Source organism: Nyctereutes procyonoides, unplaced genomic scaffold (genome assembly GCF_905146905.1).
Source record: "Nyctereutes procyonoides isolate TBG_1078 unplaced genomic scaffold, NYPRO_anot_genome, whole genome shotgun sequence".
Classification (NCBI taxonomy): domain Eukaryota; kingdom Metazoa; phylum Chordata; class Mammalia; order Carnivora; family Canidae; genus Nyctereutes; species Nyctereutes procyonoides.
In genome coordinates, this window is record NW_026575036.1 from 12,593,361 (window position 1) to 12,614,055 (window position 20,695).

Here is a 20,695-nt window from a genome sequence, read left to right on the forward strand (position 1 = left end):
ATACAGCACTCCCCAGACTCCAGTATTTACCTTCCTCCAAAAATCCTTCTTTCATGATTTCACTTTCCTTCCACATGTAGAAGTTAAGTAAGAGGGCTTTAGAGCAAGACTATAACTGTATTGAAATCCCAAGGTTTTTGCTAAGCTATGTGACCATGGGCAAGTTATTTGACCCTTCTGTAGAATGGGATAACATCTCACGAGATGGTCATTTTACGAGTGAGTGAAGAGGAAATGAGACAGCATATACAGGCTGGTCTAAACAGTGTCTGGATTAATTTAGGATTTCTAACAGATGTTAGTTATTATTACTCAATCTCATAAATGAAAGTATGTGAATATTTAAACTTTTTTCTAGCAGATGTTAAAAGTACTTTTGAGTTTTCTCACTTCTGCATTGTAATAAAAGTTAGCCTATTACAACTATGTGAAACTGATGAACTCCACCCAAAGGAAATAGATTCTATATGCAAACTAAAAATTGTTAGTGAAATGCAAATCTGAACAACTTTAGTAAACTGTTGGATATTTTAATTCCAAACTCTTCTGTAACTCTATGAAATATGCCTTAAAAATTCTTACAGATATGTGAGTTTGGAATTGATTTTGGCCTTGGTGTTGGGAAGGACACTTTTGAGTAAAATAGAATTTTAGAATTAGAAAGGACTCAGATGTGCAAGTATAACATGGAACATGGACTTGGACTGTGAACTTGGACTGCTGGAGTGAGAAGCCTGATTTACAAGCTTTGAGACTTTGAACAAGTTACTCCACCCCTATGTCCCTTAGTTTTCTCATCTGCAAAATGAGAGTATTATTAGTACCAACCTCATGGTGCTACTATAAAGATGAAATGAGCTAAGATATTTGAGAGTGGAATGGTGCCTGACATCTCCAGTGAGTTTCCACTAAATGTTTGCCATTATTATTATCATTATTTTACAAATGAGGCTCTCAAGGTTGGGAGAGGAAGTGAATTTCCCAAGGTCATATTTGAGTTTGTGGTGAGGTGTCCTATATTTCTGACTTTCTGTCTGTTGCTCTTTTCACTGTAACACCAATATACTCTTCATCTTGGCCTTGCTTCTAGGCAATGCTTCAGTTCCTCCATTCTTGCACCTACAGCTTAGCCAGTGCAGATTTGGTCATTGATCTTTATGCCAGTGATGTCTGAAGATTGACTTTGGAGAGTGAAAGGGCCAAGTTCTATTCCAGATAGAGTCTGAAATTTCTGCTCAGTTCCCATCTGTGGCCTTTTCTTTGCTAATCATGAAATATGAAAACAAACAAAAACAAAAAAAAACAAATTGCAGCAAAGCAAGAGCTGAATATTACGAAAAATGTTCAAGAAGAAATACAAACTGTAGCTATTCCTCAAGGAATTCATGAGGTACTTAAGCAAACTACTTGGACTCTTCCCCAAACCTGCTAAGTAGAGGCACACAGTAAGAGCATTTGGAGTACAGATGAGCTGGGAGAGGGGCCTGTTTGCAGTTCCCCTGAGGAAATTTCCCTATAGGAAATGAGCAGCGGCAAAGAGAAAGGGAGACAAGAAATCAGTAAACCTCATTTTCTGTTTATCTCTTTGCACACCTTCACTTCACCACCCACTGTGGCACCTAACCTATTTAATCTCCTGTGTCATAATTCCAGGTGCACTCATCTGCATGCAAAAAAAACCCACATATGAAGGTGGATATATTTGCATATGAAGATGGAAAATCAAATCTGAAAATGGATAATGATATGAGCAACTTATCAGTGTATGCTTATAAACAACTTTTCAGTTAGACCTTGAGAGCAAGGCCCATGATAGTCTTTCTAAAAACTAGTGTAGGTTTCTTTTTTTGACCTAAGTTTTTTGGTTTTGCTTTGAGCAAATTTCCCAAATTTATTTTGAATGTTAAAAATTGGGTGTCTGCTAATAGGAAGTTGCTTGAGCTTGGATGTTTGTGCTAAGATTTCTTTAGGCACAACTTGTCCAATTTTTTCACCAAAACAGACTTAACCACAGCCAAGAGTGTATCAACGGTTAAGGACAAAACCTGAAGAGCACAGCCAGAAGCAGAATTTTTTTTTTTTTCAAATTTCCCATATGTATAACATAGAAGTTAAGAATATAGATTCTTGAAGCCTAGTGGTCTGATCTTCAATCCTTATAACACCATTTATTTGTTAACTAGGTGACCTTGAACAAGAAGCCTATGCTTCCTTTGCCTCTATTACTTTATCTGTTAAATGGGGGTATTAATAGTACCCTTTCTCTGGGGCTGTTATGAGGATGGAATGAATTAATTCAAGTAAAGTACTCACAAGAAGGCCTAGCATAAGGTGAGCACTCAGTAAATGTTAGCTCTATTTTGAAGATACTCACTTGTATTGCATGCTATGACATACTCTGGTTTGTTTAAAAGAAAAATAATGGATTCTTTTTTTTTAAGCTTTTATTATTTATTTGACAGAGAGAGAGCAAGTGAGCACAAGAAGGGTGAGCATCAGAGGGAGAGGGAGCAGCAGGCTTTCCGTTGATTATGGAGCCCCACACGAGCTTGATCCCAGGACCCTAAGATCATGACCTGAGCCAGAGGCAGGCACTTAACTCACCATTCAGGTCCCCCAAAATAATGGATTCCTACTGACAAAAAAATCATCAAGTAATTTATCCAAGAAGAATATATTGAGGACATATGAAGGACTGAGGCAATGCTAGACATTGTGAAAGAGACAAAAAATAAATAAAACACACAGTTGGCTCTCAGGAACTCTAAGTCTTCTAGAGAAAATGTATGAAGTAGAGGAAGATCCAATAACAAAAATAAATATTTATTTAAAATATGTATTGACCAACTACTATGTACCAGATTTTATGAAAATTAGCAAGACTCTAAGATAGCCCTGCTAGGTAGGTATTATTTTCACCATTTTACAAGATCCCATGTGGAAACATGCTCAAGTCACATGATTTGCAGGTAATGTTGCAGGTAATTCACAGTCGTGTCATTTGCACAAAGGTTTAAAATCATGTCTCTCTGTCTGATGTCACAGCCTGTGCCTTTTCTACTGCACTTCCATAATTCCATTTCGTTAAATGTGTGGTCTTGGCTTGGAAGTTGGAAGCCCCAGATAATGACTGGTAACCAAGGAGAAACCGAAATGGGAAATGTTGTGTAGGGATGTTTAGAAAATGAGAGGAAAAAAGAGATCTCAAAGAAAATCCAATTCCTTGGCTCCATATTGGAAAGCCTAAACTTGGGCAAGGATGAAGGAGAGAGATGGGTTTGGTGGCGTCAGCTGGGGACACTGGGCAGAGAAGTGTTAGGGAACACCTGGACTCAGTGCGGGAAGGGTCTCGTCCAATCAGCAGTCTTCTGTGGGCACAAGCGCGGGGGTAGGTGGCAACGTGGAATCTGCAAGTTCCAGCCTGGGGTAAACAGTGAGCCAGAAAAGCAATTAAAGCAGAAACAGATGAGGATAATTAGAAGGGACAGCTCCAAAGGATAGAAGGAGGCAGTGAAACTATAACAGAGGATTGAGCTATTTCTGTCCATCCCTTGATGTCTGGAAAAATGGTCTTTTTGGTCCAGACTATGGTACCACGCCCTAAATAACACTGCAACTGTTCTCAGCACCATACCCTTAGTTTGGATTCAGTGGCATCTCCTAGATTCTGCTCCCAAATTACCCCAAATAGAACAGTGGCCCTTTGGGCATCTCCATTTGGATGTTCCACGGATTCCTAACTCTACTACATCAAAATTCAACTTCTTATCTCTTCACACAAAGCCTTCTCCTTTTTCAATAGTCACCATTTTAATTTAATGGAACTGAATCCATCCATTCATCTAACACTGAAACTAGTTCTATGTTTAAATTTAAATATAAATATATTTATATATATCTATGTTTAAATATAAATAGTTCTATGTTTAACTAGTTTTATGTTTAAATAGTGAAAAGCTCAAGCTTTCTGTTTATGTGCTACCCCTCTCTTCTCTATCCAAAGTTCAAATGAGTTGATTCTTTGGATGAAGATATGTCACTGCCATTATGGGGTGGGTAAGGAGCTGCTGGCTGATAGAGTCCCAGGAACCCCCTGCTGGCATGTTAAGCCAAAGCCATGAGGTTGCCAGGGCTTATTTCCCATAACTTTATAATGATCTAGGAGGAAATACTGGAAAAGTGTATCTTTTGTGAGAGAAAAGAGAGTCAGAAAAGTTGGGGATGTCCAAAAGCTTCTAAAAAGAGAAATGAAAAAGGACTAAGAAAAAACAAACATTTCCCACTTTGTTATTCTGTGTAGAGAACTTGGTCATAAGGAAATGGGCTTAGAAACTTTTCAGCACTGACTCCAGAAGGGTGAAGGCTGAAAATACAAATTGGACAGTCCTTTCTTCTTTCATTCTGCTGTCCCCACTACTCCTTTAACCTCTTAGATGTGTACCTTCATTAGGCATGACAGCGAGGTCATAATTGCATAATTTGGCTTTTCACTAAAGTCCTTATATATTGAACTTTTATTGATGTAGCCCCAAAGTCTTGGTGAAATATTTATATTATGAAAGCACTGACATCATTTCACATAATTTAGTGTTCTTGGTGTACTCAAGAGCCAAGAACAAAACCTAGGGGGCACAGGCCCGAAGTATACTGGCAGGGCTGTCTGTGGGAAACCTCTTGTGTGTCCGTGCAGGTGTAGATTAAAGGCGCTACAAATTTCTAAATTGCATTTTCCCTAAGTTTACTGGAGGTTTTAAAGGTTAAATCATACTAGTCAGAGTGAGAGATCCCCCTACCCTGTGATATAAGTCGATACATGAGTTACCATTTTGAACTATGTTGCTCTATTAATTTTTTTTTAATTTGCCATGCTACCCCAGGTAAGTTATGTAAACTGCTCCAAACTGCAATGTCCTCACCTGTGCAGCAGGGACAATAATATTGCCTAATTCACTCACCATTTTGAAGATTAGACAAGCAATTCTGACACATGGTGTATGCTCAAATAATGTTAGTTGTGTAATAACAATAATAATTCCACCAGTGGACTATTGATTTTGAGATAAAGGAATGAACCCCCAGAAAACTTCTCTACTCCTGCTATTACAGAAAGGGGTAGGGAAAAAATATCTACAGAGTTCCCTTCATAGAAAATGCTTGGGTTTTGCCTTGTCTTTCTTGGCCACCACTTCTATTCCTTTTAAATCAAAGTACAGTAGGCACATAATTTGAAAAGTTGACTAGTACTTCAGGAATCATGGTGGAAAGAGCAGCCACCTGCACAATCTCCTCCCCACCCAAACCCTGCTCCCCAGAAGTAATCCTTTAATTATTTAATTCTGGAATTACTAAGTAACATGCTTAGGGTGATATTTTTCTCTCTTTCCTTATATTTCAATGTTAGAATGTATCCACTGGCTTCTAAGTACAGGAGATAAGATTGATGCTTTTTAAAACTTTACACACATTTCTTATCTGCTAGGAGACTTACTATATATATATATATTTTGAATATATATATATATATTTGAGACTTACATTATATTCAGCATCTCTGTTTTTTCCATTTTGGTCACCATTGAGTCATATGATGTGCTGTGATTGCATTTGCCTTATTACACGACTTTTTCGTTTTCTTTGGAGTTAACACATACCATGTTTTTGGCTTGTTTGTTTTTTCAGCTTCTTTGTTTTCTAGGTAACTGTTATTAAGGTATACTCAAATCTCTGTCTTATCTATAAGACTGCTGTAAATATATTCTCAGACATACCGGGTAATTTATCAGCTCCTTTTTTTACTCTGAGCCTTGTCCCTGTTGCTTTCTGCTACTCTGCTCCAATCTAAATGTGTTACCCGTTGGGAGTACACCTAGCTGCTCTTGGGATTTCCTTTGCCATCATCCTGGAATTTCTCTCTTCCCTTTGTTGTGGTTCCCCCATTTTTCTCATTTTTTATTTAGCTCCCTGTTTTAGTATATATATATACATACTCCAGTAGCTATCCAACAAAGATGCAGGCAAGGTATATTGTTTGAGCCCTTACAAGGCAGAAGCTGTTGGTTGCCACCAACCCTTCTCGTCAGAGTGATAGAGTATTTAGTTGAGCCCAAGATTAGCTGCTCAGATTAAAGACTACATTTTCCAGCCTCTTGAGCACTGATGTGGGAATACTGTGACTAAAATCTTGGAGAGTAAACTAGGAGCAAAAGCATAGGGACCTTCCATGAAAGAGAGAGCTATAGTGCACCCTTTTTCATCCCTAGAATGTGGGTGTTATCCTGAACTATGGGGACATGGCTCAAATCTAGGGATGATAGGGCAAGAAATTGTAAGAAGTCAGGGTCCTGGAGGACATTAAGGGGCAAGGCCTCCATGCCAGCCCTGGACTATATAATCCTGTGCTCTTATATAAGAGAAAAATTACTTTTATCCTAAGGAATAACTTGATCCTACAATTACACCTTTCATGGAAAAACATCTCTTTTATCTTTGTGCTTGACTGAAAATTTGGTTGAGTTTAGAATTCTAAGTTGGAACACTGTCCTTCAGAATTTTGAAGTTTTTTCCTACATTTCCTGCTAGCTTCTAGTATTACTGTTGAGAAATCTGTTGCTATTTTGATTCTTAATACTTTTGATAAAGCTTCTTATTTTTTACTCTCTCCCTGGAAGCTTTTATGCTCATTCTGATATTTCATGATGGCCTGCTTTGATATGGGTCATTTTTCATTTGTTATGAAGGGAATTTGAGGGCCCTCTTCAAAATAGAAATTCATGTATCTCTGTACTGGGAAGCTTTCTTACTTTATTTCTAGGATAATTTCTTCTCCCTTCTGTATCTATTTATGGAACTCGTATTACCTGGATATTGGACTATTTAGATTGATCTTCTAAATTTCTTCTATGTTCTTTCATAATTCCCATTGCTTTTATCTTTTATAAATCTATATTCTTACATGCAACCCTTCTATTGAGTTTTTATTTCAATCATTTTTCATTTATAATATGCTCTTTGTTCTCCAAATACATCCTTTTCAAATAGCAACCTATTTTTTAAGGATACTGATCATGTTTTTAAAGTATTTTTTTCTCTTTCCTGAATTATCTGTTCCCTCTGAATATCTTTTTATCTTTTCTCTGCTTTGGTCTCTGTCTGTCATGCTGGAGCTTTCTTCAAATATATATTTGGCCACATGTTCATATTTAAGAACAATCTACCAAAGAGCAGACTATGAAATCTGTGTGTGTGTAGAGTGGGAGAACAGGAGTTTCTCACAGCTCACCCTGCAGGCTTTCACTTATATCTCCTATTTTAAATAAGAGGCCTCATCCCTGACCACCATGAGGCTTCCTCTCAACCTGAGTCTCTGTTCAATTTCTCCAAAGATTAAACTTGTATTTTTTTCCCCCAATCTTGAAAAAAGCTAGTTACCTGGTCAAATGAAGGTGAAAAGAGGACTAGGGGTCAAATTTCTCTCATAGGAATGTCAACTGATCTACTGCTTTAGTTTGCAAGTCTACCATCCCTCCACTTTTGTGGTATCTGGTGCCTCCAACTCCTGAGACTTTTACTTGTTTTCCATTTTTGAAAAAAAAAAAGTATTGATAGTCCATGACCCACTGATTGATGATTAATAGACATCATCTTGCCCCTGCCCTCTTAGAGCTTATGTTTTAGGGGAGGAGACAGATGATAAAAACATAAAATATGTCTAAAGGTACTAAATGCTGTGGAGAGAAATACATTAGGGTGAGAGAGAGAGTGACGGGAGTGCTGTTTTTACATGAGATGTGCAGAGAAGATCGTGAGGTAACATTTGAGGGGAAACCTGAAGAAAGTTAGGAAAGGAGATATGCAGATGATCTAGGAGAGGTGAGATCCAAGCACAGAGACATTCAAATGTAAAGTACCCAAAGTAGGAGCACTGGGTTGGCCTATGTAAGGAACAGCAAGGAGGTCAGTGTGGTGGGAAAGGAGGTGATGTCAGAGACTAGTGGTGGTGACAGTGTTTGTGTAGGCTCTTACAGCCTTGGTAAGGACAGTAGACTTTAAGTCAGATTGGAGGCTATTGATGGGTTTTGAGGTAGGGAATCATATGATTAAGCTTACATTTTCTATCTGATGTTGTCTCCTCTCCTGTTTTCTTGATCCTTGTGAACTTTTTATCCTTTGTGATTTTCATGAGGTTTGTACACGTTCAATCCACATACTTGACCAGGAGTTCTAGCCTCCTTATTTTAAAACTTTCTTTAAAAAAAAAAATTTTATATTTATTTATTTATTTATTATTTATTTATTTACGAGAGAGAGAGAGAGAGAGAGAGAGAGAGAGAGAGAGGGCTTGAGCAGGGGGAGAGGCAAAGGGAGAGAATCTCAAGCAGATTCCCCACTGAGCATGGAGGCAGATGTGAGCTCCATCTCACCACTCTGAGATCATAAGCTGAGCTGAAATCAAGAGTTGGTTCTTAACTGACTGAGCCACCTAGATGCCCCTTAAGAATCTTTCTAACAGGGAGTAATGTCAAAAATTGAATGACTTGCCTTGAAAGTCATAAGCACAGATGATCACAGCAACTCTAAACCAAATGGATTTTGCTTTCTCTGTGTCCCTGTGGGTTGTCACAGTGAAAATGAGCTAATGAGACAGAGTACGTTCTTGGAATATCCCACAGTCCAGTGATTCTCACCTGGCATTGGACCTATCCCCAAAAGGGCATTTGTAAATGTATCCACTCATCCCAAAGGAAGCATTGGAAAAGTGTGGAGACTCTATAGTTTTCCTGCTAAACGAGGGCTCCCCTTCCCTCTGCCACTGTTATGCCACGAAGAATTATACTGCCCCTAAAGCCAATAAGTATGCCTACTGAGAAATGGCTCTCATCCTTCTCCCAGGAGGGAATCCAGGAATCCCAAGCTCCTGTATCATTTGAGAATGTGAGTGAATCTCGAGTGCTTAAATCTGGTTCTAAGCACATCGTTCCTTAGTTGTGTTGTTTTACACATGGAAGTATACTGGACCATTACATTTGAGTTCAAGCCTTCACCACCTCTAAGTCAGACTGTAAGCTTCTTTAGGAAAAACAAGCAGGTCTTGCAATTACCACACTTGTAGTCACATAGTTTCTGAATAAATACTTGTGGATAAGCTCAGATATAATTTTATCACTGAGGCATATCTTTGACTTTGCCAAGTCAGACTTCTGTATATTAGCTTTTCTAATGAAAAATCAGTATGGCACATATTACTCTAGCTTACACAACCTGCCTTCCACCTCAAAACTCTGTGAGGAATAATTGCCATATGACTACAGAATGCCATGAGAGTGTGAAATATTATGTAAGAAGGAGGTGAGGTAGGTTGTTATTACATAATGCAGTTCTTCCTATCATGGCTTGGCTGTAATGTGGAAGGCCTTGCAGGCAAGCCGCAGAGTGCAGACTATGTCATCAACACACATCAACTCTAAATAATGAAAACTCACTGCTTATAATCATAGATACAGCTGAGCCCACAGGAAATACCTAACCTGCAATCAATCTCCTCCTCGCTGTGGTCTGGCAGGACAGGTGATACCTGTCTTCATTAATTTTTGTGTGAGGAATTCATTTTTATTTCAGCATCAAAATCACAAATTTTTATAGGCCAGTTGGAAACAAGTTGATGGTCTATCGTGCTTTTATTTGTTTTTGTAACAGCAACAGACCATCCATGGTCACTGCGATTTGTTTATATGACAGCATTTTTCGTGTAAAAAGTTATTTTCTTTTAAAGTACTTTCATAATCTTTCACTTGTTAGTCTTCCAATGGTCTTGTGAAGAGGTTAGTAAAAAGGCACTCTACTTTATGACAAACGTAGATGGCAAAGCCCAGGGTGTTAAATAACTTCCTTGCTGATATCATAGGGAAGAGAATTAAATAAATGGTTAACAACCTCATGGCAAACTCACAGTAAAAATATCACATTCTTTGTGAGATTATGGTACCATTTCTTTGCTATAACATAAACATTTGCTTTGGTTTGTCAGTCTAGCCATTCCAAAAATCCTTATCAAGGGCTTGCAGTGTGTCAGTGTATCAGGCATTATGGCAAACCAGGATGTGGTTCATACTACATTTTAAATCACTTTTGGAATAACTGGACAATCCCTACAGCCAGGTAAACTATCTGAAAACAGAATAAATTAATTCCTCTATATTTTTAAAAAGATACATATTATGTGTGTCTAATTAATAGAACTCCCTTACAAGTGACAACAAAAAGAACAGGGAGTGTTAAAGAAATGAGACAAAACACTAAATTTTAATAGCATTAAATGAATAAGAATAATAAATGCAAAATGGCTTGTTTTGTTATTAATGTAACATCCATTTAGACTCTGATGGATATTTAGAAATAAAAACATTACAGAATAATGCTTACTTAATAAAGAAGCAAGAATACCTAAATATATTCCAGATGAATGAAAGATTTAAGTTCATATCAGAAGCATTAATATTAGTAGAGGTAAATTGCTTTATAATTTTGAGTCTGGGATGCCAACAATTCTAAAGGAAAGGATTAATAGGTAAGTAGGTAAGCATTATAAATTGCTATAATCAAAAGAAAATTTACATAGACTAATGGCAGACTGCACATAAGTTTCATATTGGCGTAATATATGGCAGTCATTAATATACCTAAGATATGAAAAACTTTACAAAGTAATAAAAATATGTATAGTCTAATAGAAAGGTAAGCAAAGACCCAAAACAGGCAATTCACCAAACAAGAACTATATATGATCAATAAATGGATGAATACATATTTTCCCTCACTAGTAAACAAAGAAATGCAAACTTAAATGACATTTTTCACATATTAGATTTGCAAAAAGTGAAAGGAATTGAAAATATCCAGTGTTGAGGAAGTTGTGAGAAAATGGACATGCTTATTGGTGGAAACAAATTGATATGGTCTTTTTTTCAGACAGCAATAGATTCCAAACATTTTTAGACACATTCCCTATGCCTATTCTTTACTAGAGATTCTAAGGACAAACAAATGCGTTGAGACAGATACATTAATATTCAAAGCAGCATTATTTATAATGTTTTAAAAAGAGAAAAGTCAAGGAGTGCCTAGGTGGCTTAGTTTGTTAAGCATCACTCTTGATTTCAGCTCAGGTCATGATCTCTGGGTCATGATCTTGGAAATGTGAGATCAAGCTCTGCATCTCGCTCACACTGAGCATGGAGCCTGCTTAAAATTCTCCCTCTCTAAAAAAAAAAAAAAAAAAAAAAAAAAAAAAAAAAAAAGATAATTAAAAAGAGAGAAAAGTTAAGCAAAGAGAGATTATCTTATCTTAAAAATTATAGTTGGGGACTCCTGGGTGGCTCAGCGGTTGAGCATCTGCCTTCACCTCAGGGCATGATCCCATGGTCCCGGGAGTGAGTCCCACGTCAGGCTCCCTACATGGAGCCTGTGTCTCTGCCTGCTTCTCTGTGTCTTTCATGAAAAAATAAATAAAATCTTTAAAAAAAATTATAGTTGGGTTGGTCCATATAGTATTAAGTGGCCATTAAAATGATCTTCTATATCCTTACTTATCTTTTGCAAAATAATCTTTTTTGTTGCACAGAACTCTCTATCTTCTCAAACAATTCAAGAGTGAACATGTCCCCAACCAAAAGCTCCAGAGATAATTCCTATTAATAGATAGACATACAGCCTTTCAGGAGATTTTATGTAAATAGAAATATATCATTAATATAAATGACAACCTGTTGAACACTCTGTTCTGTAGTTTGATCTTTTTACTTAAATATGTTGTAGACATCTTTCTTTGACTGAATAGTTGATATATGGTCATTGGCACAGAAAAATGTTTGCAGCATAAAGGAGCAAAAAAAATTATTAAATTACATCACAGCAGTGATTCTCCAATGGAGAAGTGGGAAAGGTGGGATAAATGACTAGATCATTGATTCTTCTCTGTCTTGCCTCAAAAATTTGATTTGCCTTTTTAGGAGTCATGTTTGAGTAAGGTAGGGAACCATGTGTACCTTGAGAAAGATCCCGACATGGCTCTGAATCAACAACCTCATCCCCTCTTTCCAACACAGACTCTTGCCAGATTGAGAATCATGGCTGTATATATATATATATATATATATTTTTTTTTTTTTTTTTAGGATAATAATATGTATGAATACAGCACAGAAAAAATACCCAGAAGAATGTTACTGACTGCAATTATCTTTGCAAGGAAGATATTCAGGTGATTTTTACTTTTTTATATTTTTTGGATTTTTTTATTTGTTGGATTTTTAATAAAAATATGATTTTCATTTTAAAAAGTGAAGCAAACAAGAAACTTGAAATCCTTGAAAACCACTGCTGGAGAAATCAGGTGACAGCAGTCCAATATGCAACCACAATCAAAACAAGCTAAAAAAAGTTCATAACAATGGATATCTTTTGTACTAAACCATAATTACATGTTTTAACCCAAGAAGCTAGATAAAGTCAAGTGTATGACATAAATGAGCTAAAGGAGCAGAAAAAGTTTAAGAATCTATAGTTGGAAGATGATGATTAAGTGTCAGAAATATCTAAGTTTCTAAAATCATGAATCCATTAAAAACGTATAATCATCCTATTAAAAAGGGGAATGTCTCCATAAAATTTGCTAGGAATTTAGAAGAAAAACATATATTGTCTATGAATGGCAGAAAACTTGGAATTCATTACCTCCAGAAGAGAATGAAGACTACATACACAAGTGGGTTGAAGAAAGAATTATTGCGCAATAAAATTAACATTAATTAAAAATACTGGAGAATTTGGGAGTATAACTCTAAATATGATAGTTTGAAATTAGAAGATTCAACCACTCAATTCTCAGTAAATATCTCTTACTATTCTTGCCAGAGACAGAGAGACCTGAGTTAGATGAATCTGGATGTGACAAAAGACTTATTTTTTTCATTATAGATTACAAATTAATAGAATAAATGATTGCCTACCATTATTATTTGCACTCAGAATTGGTAATTTAAGGATGCAAGTGGAAATATTAATGGGATATTTTTTATAGCTCTACTAGGAAGATTAAAAAATAATGCAAAGGTAATGCTAGTCTATTTTTTGTTTTCTATGCATTTGGTGTTCAAGTTTGACTGGCAGTTAGTAGAATTTGACTGCGCTTCTGCCTAGAGTTTCTGGTTTCTGGAATTGGCAAAGTTACTCCAAATAAAAAGAGCAAGGCACCCCCAAGCAAAGAGAGAAAAATTATTAAGGAAGCTCTGAGCAACTATTACAGATAAAGACGTGAAAGATAGGAGTGTGGCAAGGGAGGAAAAGTATAGAAAGTGTTTGAGAGGGAAAGATTTGACCAGGCCTATGGCTCATGGAGTTTCCTTTATTTTTGTTTCATATTCAGAGAACTAGTCTTCCAGCTTGTCCTCCTTTTTTTTTTTTTCCAATCTGACATCACCTATCATCCAGAGAAGGAAATTCCTTAACTTAAATGGAAATGTCTTTTGCAAACTGATCTTAATCTTCACCTTTGACTATTCTTCTTCACCCCATTCCCATCCAAAAATTAGCAGAAATCGTCTTCCTGAAAAGCTATATATGTCATTACAATTACCCAGGTATTGGGCTGTTTATATTTATAATTCTTTGTTCCAATAGTTCCCAGAATTATGACAAGTCCTTCTTTTGTTAGCCTGCTTCTTTCCTCGTTCCCTTTTCACACGTACACACAAATGCCCCTTCCATTTAGAAGCTCACCCAATCTCGGCTTTGTTCCCTCAAAATCTCCACCCCTGTTGAAGTCATAAGTTTCTGAATATGACCTGGTCGTCTAGACACACTGTTGATGTGTTTATTGTCACGTACAGGATCTTATAAAATCAGAGGCTTGCATGTAGATGCAAGCCTGCTAGAGGATTTTGCAAGGGAGACAGTGACGCACATGTCCATGTTTTGTTCACTGGGCAGAATTGACCCCACAGGCTGTGAGATTGCTTACTATTTTCCAAATATTTCTAGTGGAAGAATTAACAAGGAGAAACCAGACCTAATTGCTCTTATTTCATCAGTTAGTAACAATAGGGCAAAGTTTCTTTTAGTTTATATACTTGTCTTAAGAAACCATTTGTTTTAAAGGAGTTTGGTTTTCAAATGTTTGCTTGATTATGCAGTTCTCTGCAAGTCTGCTTTTAAAAGATTGAAGACAACGAGTCCATGCTATTACCTATAGTCCAAACGGCCCAGGAAAAGGATACCAACCACTTTCAACCAGCTGGTCTCTCTCTAGTCATTGTTTGTATTTTTTCGTTATTCATTCAACCAATGTGCATTGAACATGTATTACACATGGGGCATAGTTTAAAACACTAAAATAAAGACATTTCTCAGGGGCATCAAGGATTAATGGGAACTCCCCTCATGTTATAACCTATAACACAGTGAGAAAAATGTGGATGCTTCTGTGCTTATGGATGAAGAGTGTCATATGAAGATAGGGTTGATGTTTATGGAATTTTCAAATACTGAACAGGAATTTGCCAGGTGCAGGAGCAAAGAAGAGAATTCCAAGCAAATGCTTCAGCCTGCCCACAAACTTGAAGATGTGAAATAGACTGGCATGTTTGGGAAACTGCAAAAAGGCGTTAAAGGCTGAACCATCATGAGTTAGGGCAAGTAGGCAGATAGGATTCACAGGGGACGGGACAATCAGATTGTCAAAGGCCTTTTTTGTTCATCAAGGAAAGGAGCAGATTTATATAGATTTTTTTTTTTTTTACAGGGGTGAAAAGTCATTGAAAGATGTTAAGCAGGGAAGTGTGTAAGTGTTGTGCTTTAGATACCAGAGGCAATGGTATAGAGTACAGATTCAGGAGGAATGAAAGGTGGGAAAGCCTGCAGGCAGAGAAGTCTGCTGGGAGGCTCCTGCCACAGAATAGGTGAGAAATGATGAGAGTCTGAAGTCAGGCAGAAACTGTGGTCATGGAGTGGATCCGAGAGATATCTGTAGACTCAGCCAGATTTAATGACTGACTTGGGTGAATGAGTAACAGAAAGGAAGTGATCCTGAGGCTTTTGACTTGGACACTAAAATCAAATGAAGTGGAGAAGAATTGGGAAGAGGATAAAGGAGATTTAACATTGGACATGTTTGGTTTCAGGTGTTGGTAATATACCTAGCAGAGACGTCTGTTCGGAGCCCAGAAATACAAATCTGGACATCAAAAGAATGCTCTGTGCTAAAGACAGAAAGTCAAGAGTCATAAATACATGGTGCCTGGTGTCACAGCAGTGGAGGAGACTGTTGTGGGAGAGTGTGTTGAGAATAAACAAGAGCAGGGTCAGAATCCTGGAGGAAAACCAGAGTGTGAAAGGACCTAACATAGAAAAAAGAAGCCAAAGCGGGGGTAGGAGAGAGCCAACAGAGATAGGTGATGAAGTATCATCACATAAAGAAAGGGAAGCGTTTCCGATGGAGTTTGGTAAATATTTTGAAATCCATGAAAAATTTGTTGCAATAATAATTGACAAATGCCCACCACATTTTGCATCTGTGGGGCCCCAGAGACCATCACAAGAACAATTTTCTGAATGCAAGAGGGAGAAGTCAGATTGCAATGGATTCACGAGAGGAAAGGAGGCAGGCAGTGGTAACATTAGGGTTTTACTATTAGGAAGTCTGAGTGTAAACAGAGATAGATGAAAGCGAGTTTTCTTTCCTGCTTCCTCTTTTCCTCTTCTTTTCTCTTGTCTTTCCTCCTCCTCCTTCTTTTCCTCCTTGTCCTCTCTTTCTCTGAGAAATGAAAGACTTTTAGGCTAAAATAAAGGAGAGAGATGCTCTTCCAAAGAGATGCTTTGTTTTGGAGAGGCTACCACAAACATCTGCTTTTGGGGACAATTCTTTCATATTAGGTTTTTCTCATTTATAGTTATGTTTCCAGGAGCATTGAGCGGTAGAAAACCAGCCTCTATGTTATTAGCCCTTTGTCCTAGAGCAAGATTCTACTACTGTATCTACACAGAAGAGTATGTGGCGTGAAGCCAGCCGCTAGAAATTCCAAGGATACTGAAATTGACAATCACCCAGTAAAATTAAGTTCTTCCAACTCGGTGTGTAAAAGTGTAGTACCTATCATAGTATTTTGAGTTATTCTCTTTATTTAGTCCGCTTGAGAGATCAAACAGTAATTTTAAAGCTACTCAGCAAGGATTTATTTTGTACAAAGTTGAAAGTGTTATGGGTAATTTTACGACAATTATGTGTAACATACCTGAGTCTCTACTCAGGTTTCTTACATATGTAAAAAGAAATGAAATGCATAAAGTGCTTTGAATCCATATGGTTCTTATATTTGGGAAATTTAAAACTTCTTTCAGATATTACCTTAGTAATCCTCACAGATTTTTAGGTTATTTTTTTTTTTCTGAATTCCATATCATCACTTCAGGTAGAAAGTAAGATATGTGTCATTATGACAAATGTTCCCTCTATCCCAGGAAACCTAGCTTTGGCTGACAGTTTTGGCTGACGACACAGTCCTGCTAAAATGAACTACTCTGTTAACTGCTTTTCTACTTACCGCCTCTATTTTACAGGTGAGAAAAAGGAAATGTATAGCCTCATAGCATTTTAGGGCAGAGGGCAATCTTGAAGGTTAGGACTGTTTGTTGCTAGTAACCGAACAGGAGAGTAACTGGAACTGATAACAGAAGGCTCTCGAATCCTGGCAGATCCTATCACTTATCTCTTGTCTGTGCTTTGTTCTTCTGTCCTTGCCCAACCCTGCTTCCTTGGTGTCTTGGTCAGGAAGGTGGAATACGGCCCAGGTCTACATGCTACAATGTGAAACATGCTCAACAATGCTAAGCACGGAATTTATTTCTCTCCACCAGTTACAAAGCCTGGGGGAAGAGACACTGACTGATGTTCACTCAGAGTCCAATGAACTCTGGGCCGGAAATGATCATGTTGTCTAAAATGGCTTTCAGAAGTATATCCCTGTAGCTTGAGGTGGGGTGGAAGTTAATTAGGGGATGGTCTTAGGCTAAGCAGATATTCTAAAATATGCCCATCAGAAAGGCTACTCTCACCTTGCCCACACCCCCGCCACAAACACAGCATTTTATCAGTAAGGAGACATTCCCCAAAATATGAGTTGACCAAGGTTATAAATTTAGTAAGAATCTCCAACCCAGGGCTATTTTGGTATGTGAGTTAACTTTCTTGACAGTAAACCTATCAACACTAAGTAAGCCATACCAAAGCACCAGTTTGCTTCTCTTTGTATCGTCTAAAATCTCATTGTCCTTTTTCCATTACTTTCTTATTTGTTTCTAAGAAATTAGAGAAAAGGCTACATGTAGGTTAGAGAGACAGTTTTTCAAATGATAATGTATTGATATATATTATATTGTACCCTAATATGTTGATTTCAAAGGCTAACATATTGTTACATATCATATTATGCCCTGATAATATATTGATTTATAAATTCATTTTTATGCTCGACAAGCACATTTTATATACAAGGGGGAGGAGTTATCTTTAGAACACAAGGACAAAAGAACAAAACACATGACCTCTGCTTTCCCAGATAAATTTTCTAAATAATTGAGAAATCTATATATGAACAAAATAGAGAGCACAAGCAAATTTATATATAGTAATGTAAGCCAAACTGCATTTAAATTACTGAAGGAATAGAAAATAAGGACAAAGGATGGAATTCTTCAGTAAGACTTTCTGAAAAAGGCTAATTTTTAACGGATCTTAAAGAAAAAAGTGGTCACAACTCAGAGATTGCCACATTTGTGGCCCACAGGTCAAATCAAGCCTATTTATGTTTTGTTAGGCCAGTGGAGTACTTAAAAAAAATATTTAAATTGTATTACCTTTTCATGGGATCTGCTCTTGCCAGGTTAGCCATACTCTATGCCACTTCTTAGTATTTTATTCCAACATTTGGTGAAAGAAATGGGCAAATCATTTTTTCTTGGGAGACCAATATATACAAAGGCAAAGAGATGTGAGCCATGGCTACGTGCACATAAAATAGGGATGTGATAGGAACCAATAGTCTCGTAGCATACATGAAGCTAACAAACTGTTGTGCTAATGGTAGAATTATATAAATGAAAATGCATAGTTTTAGAAGGACCTGGTGACAGAGGCCCATAGATAGTGGGGTCAAAAAACTTAGACTTTTTTCCTTTTTTCCATCCAGCAGCTGTCAGTTCTAAGTTTTGAGAGTTACCTGAGTGAGTTGAGAAAAGGTTAACTATCTAATGGTTAAACTTAAAGAGAAAGATATGAGCTCAAAACCTTTTCCCGTCATCTTGGTAGGAAATGACAATCTGGGCGAAGATGGTCGCTCTGACAATAGAAAACCAGAAAGAACTGGCAGGTAAGAGAAAATGGGATATGACAAGAACAATACAGGAGAAAGAAGTTAAGAGGCGGCTGTTTCACAGAAACTAAGAAAATTGGAGAGAAATGGCAGACTATAACATTCGGTTACAAAGGTGCTGAAATAAATAAAAGCTGGTTTTCATATTAGCACACAGCAGCTCTCAGCCCCGCTCATGGGTCTCTTTCCTGCCAACACAGTTACTCATGGCTCCAGCTACTTGACTCTGCTGCTTGTCAAGAAAAGAACAGGCGGCCGCATGGGGTCTTCTGTATTTTATTCATTACAGCTCCTTTTATTTGTTGTTTTAATGTATTTAATTTACTCAATTATTACAGATGTTTTCTATTACAATGCTAATAAGAAAAATCTGAAAAGATACTCAACTTTTTTTAAGTCTGGTAGAAGTGGAAACATTTTTCCTTCTTGCCTCTTCAAGTTTCTGTTGATCCTTTCTGAAAACGCTGACTGAAAAATGGATGGTCCATACTAGTATTAAGTAGAGGGAAAGAGGAGCAAATTCTAAGTGACACTTTGAAGAAATCATTATAGATCCCACTTTGAGAAGGTTTGAGACTAAGAATTCGAAAGCCTCATGAAGATGCGCACAAAATGCATTACCGGTCTTTTCTGGGATCTTTGTGACTCTTTGAGAGTGATAAGTATATGCTAGATGCTTCTAACATGCCAGCATTATTTGGTGTTAGTAGCTGTTGGAAGGTGTGAAAATCTCACACCTAGGTTTTGGTGGTAGCTTTTGTGGGCTTTTGTGGACCCTTCATGTCGAACCAAGAGAAATGGTCTCCCCAAGAACTGTATTTATGTGTGGTTCATATACGTGGATTAGAACACTTAGGGAAAAACTCAACAAAGAAAAGGAACTTTCCCTCCGGGCTTCATGATTTACACAAATTAAATTTGTCACTGTGAAGACAGATAGAGCAGGCTGCCTTAAAATGGTGTGCGTCAAACCCTGGACTGCATCAAAGCTCATGAGATAGCCATAGGTAACTGTGTTAGATTTTCTTTGAACTCGTCCTCTAATCAGAGGCTTGTCCCTGCAGAAAGCAGTTGAAATTTAATTAAGGGACAGGAAACTCCCAAGTCTAATTTTGTCCTAGAGGTGCTCTGTGGGTTGTCTCTCAGGACTTCAACAGCTATTGACTGAAGGTTTTGGCACAGATGCTAAAGGCTGACCCAGTGAGGCACCACCCAATCGTGATATGGCATGATGGCTTATTCTGAGGTAGGCTAACTCTCCACCTCTGTACACACTGTGTTACACTGATAGACACCTGCTTGCCTCGATGCACTTTTTAGGGACACCTTCAAATAAGGGCCCAATTTAATCATGATAGAAGTACTTTAATAAGGAAGTTGATTTGTCTTTCTTCTACTCCAGTTGTAAATTTTCTATTGTTTTTGATACTAAATGCCCCCAAATAATCAGGTCATCTGAACCTAGTGGGGGAAAAGCTGAAATGCAAGTAAGTGAGAAAATACACGTAGAAAATATCTTTGCAAAGAGTGAGAAAAATTTAAGATGTTATCAAAACACTCTTTTAACAAAAACAAACTTCTCAGACACATTTATAAATTTCTGTGAGATTCACATCAAGAGGATAGCAGAACTCCACTTCTTCCAACAGGTCCTTGGAGCAGGCCCAATGTGCTACCTTAGACAGGAGCATGTCTTCCCAGTAGAGTGGATTTCTTTCAACCACTCACCCATGCCTGAGGAGGATCTTTTACTACCTGATTGGATTAGACCATATAGAACACATCTGATTTTTAGCAATCCAATATACTAATCTGCAGAGCAGTGTACTCTATAAATATCATACCTACTGTGCAATGCCTCCAGGTCATAATAAAAACATTGTGTTAATCTTTTCATAATATGAAAAACTTAATTGGCAATGAATAATTTCTACTTTGTCATATGATCTACTAGGTTTAAAATTACTTGCAAGTTGAACTGGACTAAGTTTTTGGAATGGCTAAAATTTTGCAGGTTTAATTCAAAATGATGGTCATGTGGTGTCAAAGCCTGAGTCTCAGACTGAATCATATCAGGACTTGAGATATAAAGCAAAGATTTTGAGTGCTACTTTTGTTGGCTTGCCGTCACTAATATATGTACTTATGGACATCAAATAGAGCAGTGGAGAAATGTGGTGTATCACTTCTAACTTATCATAAGCCATCAGACAACTGAAAGGCATATCGGGTGCCAGCACTGAACTCCTTTAACTGTTCCATCCTTTGGGAAATAT

At 37.4% G+C, this 20,695-nt stretch overlaps 1 pseudogene; it reads right to left on the reverse strand.

The window, feature by feature from the left end:
* The window catches only part of LOC129505498 (tigger transposable element-derived protein 1-like), a 74,857-nt pseudogene that overhangs the window by 35,939 nt on the left and 18,223 nt on the right, over positions 1-20,695 (reverse strand).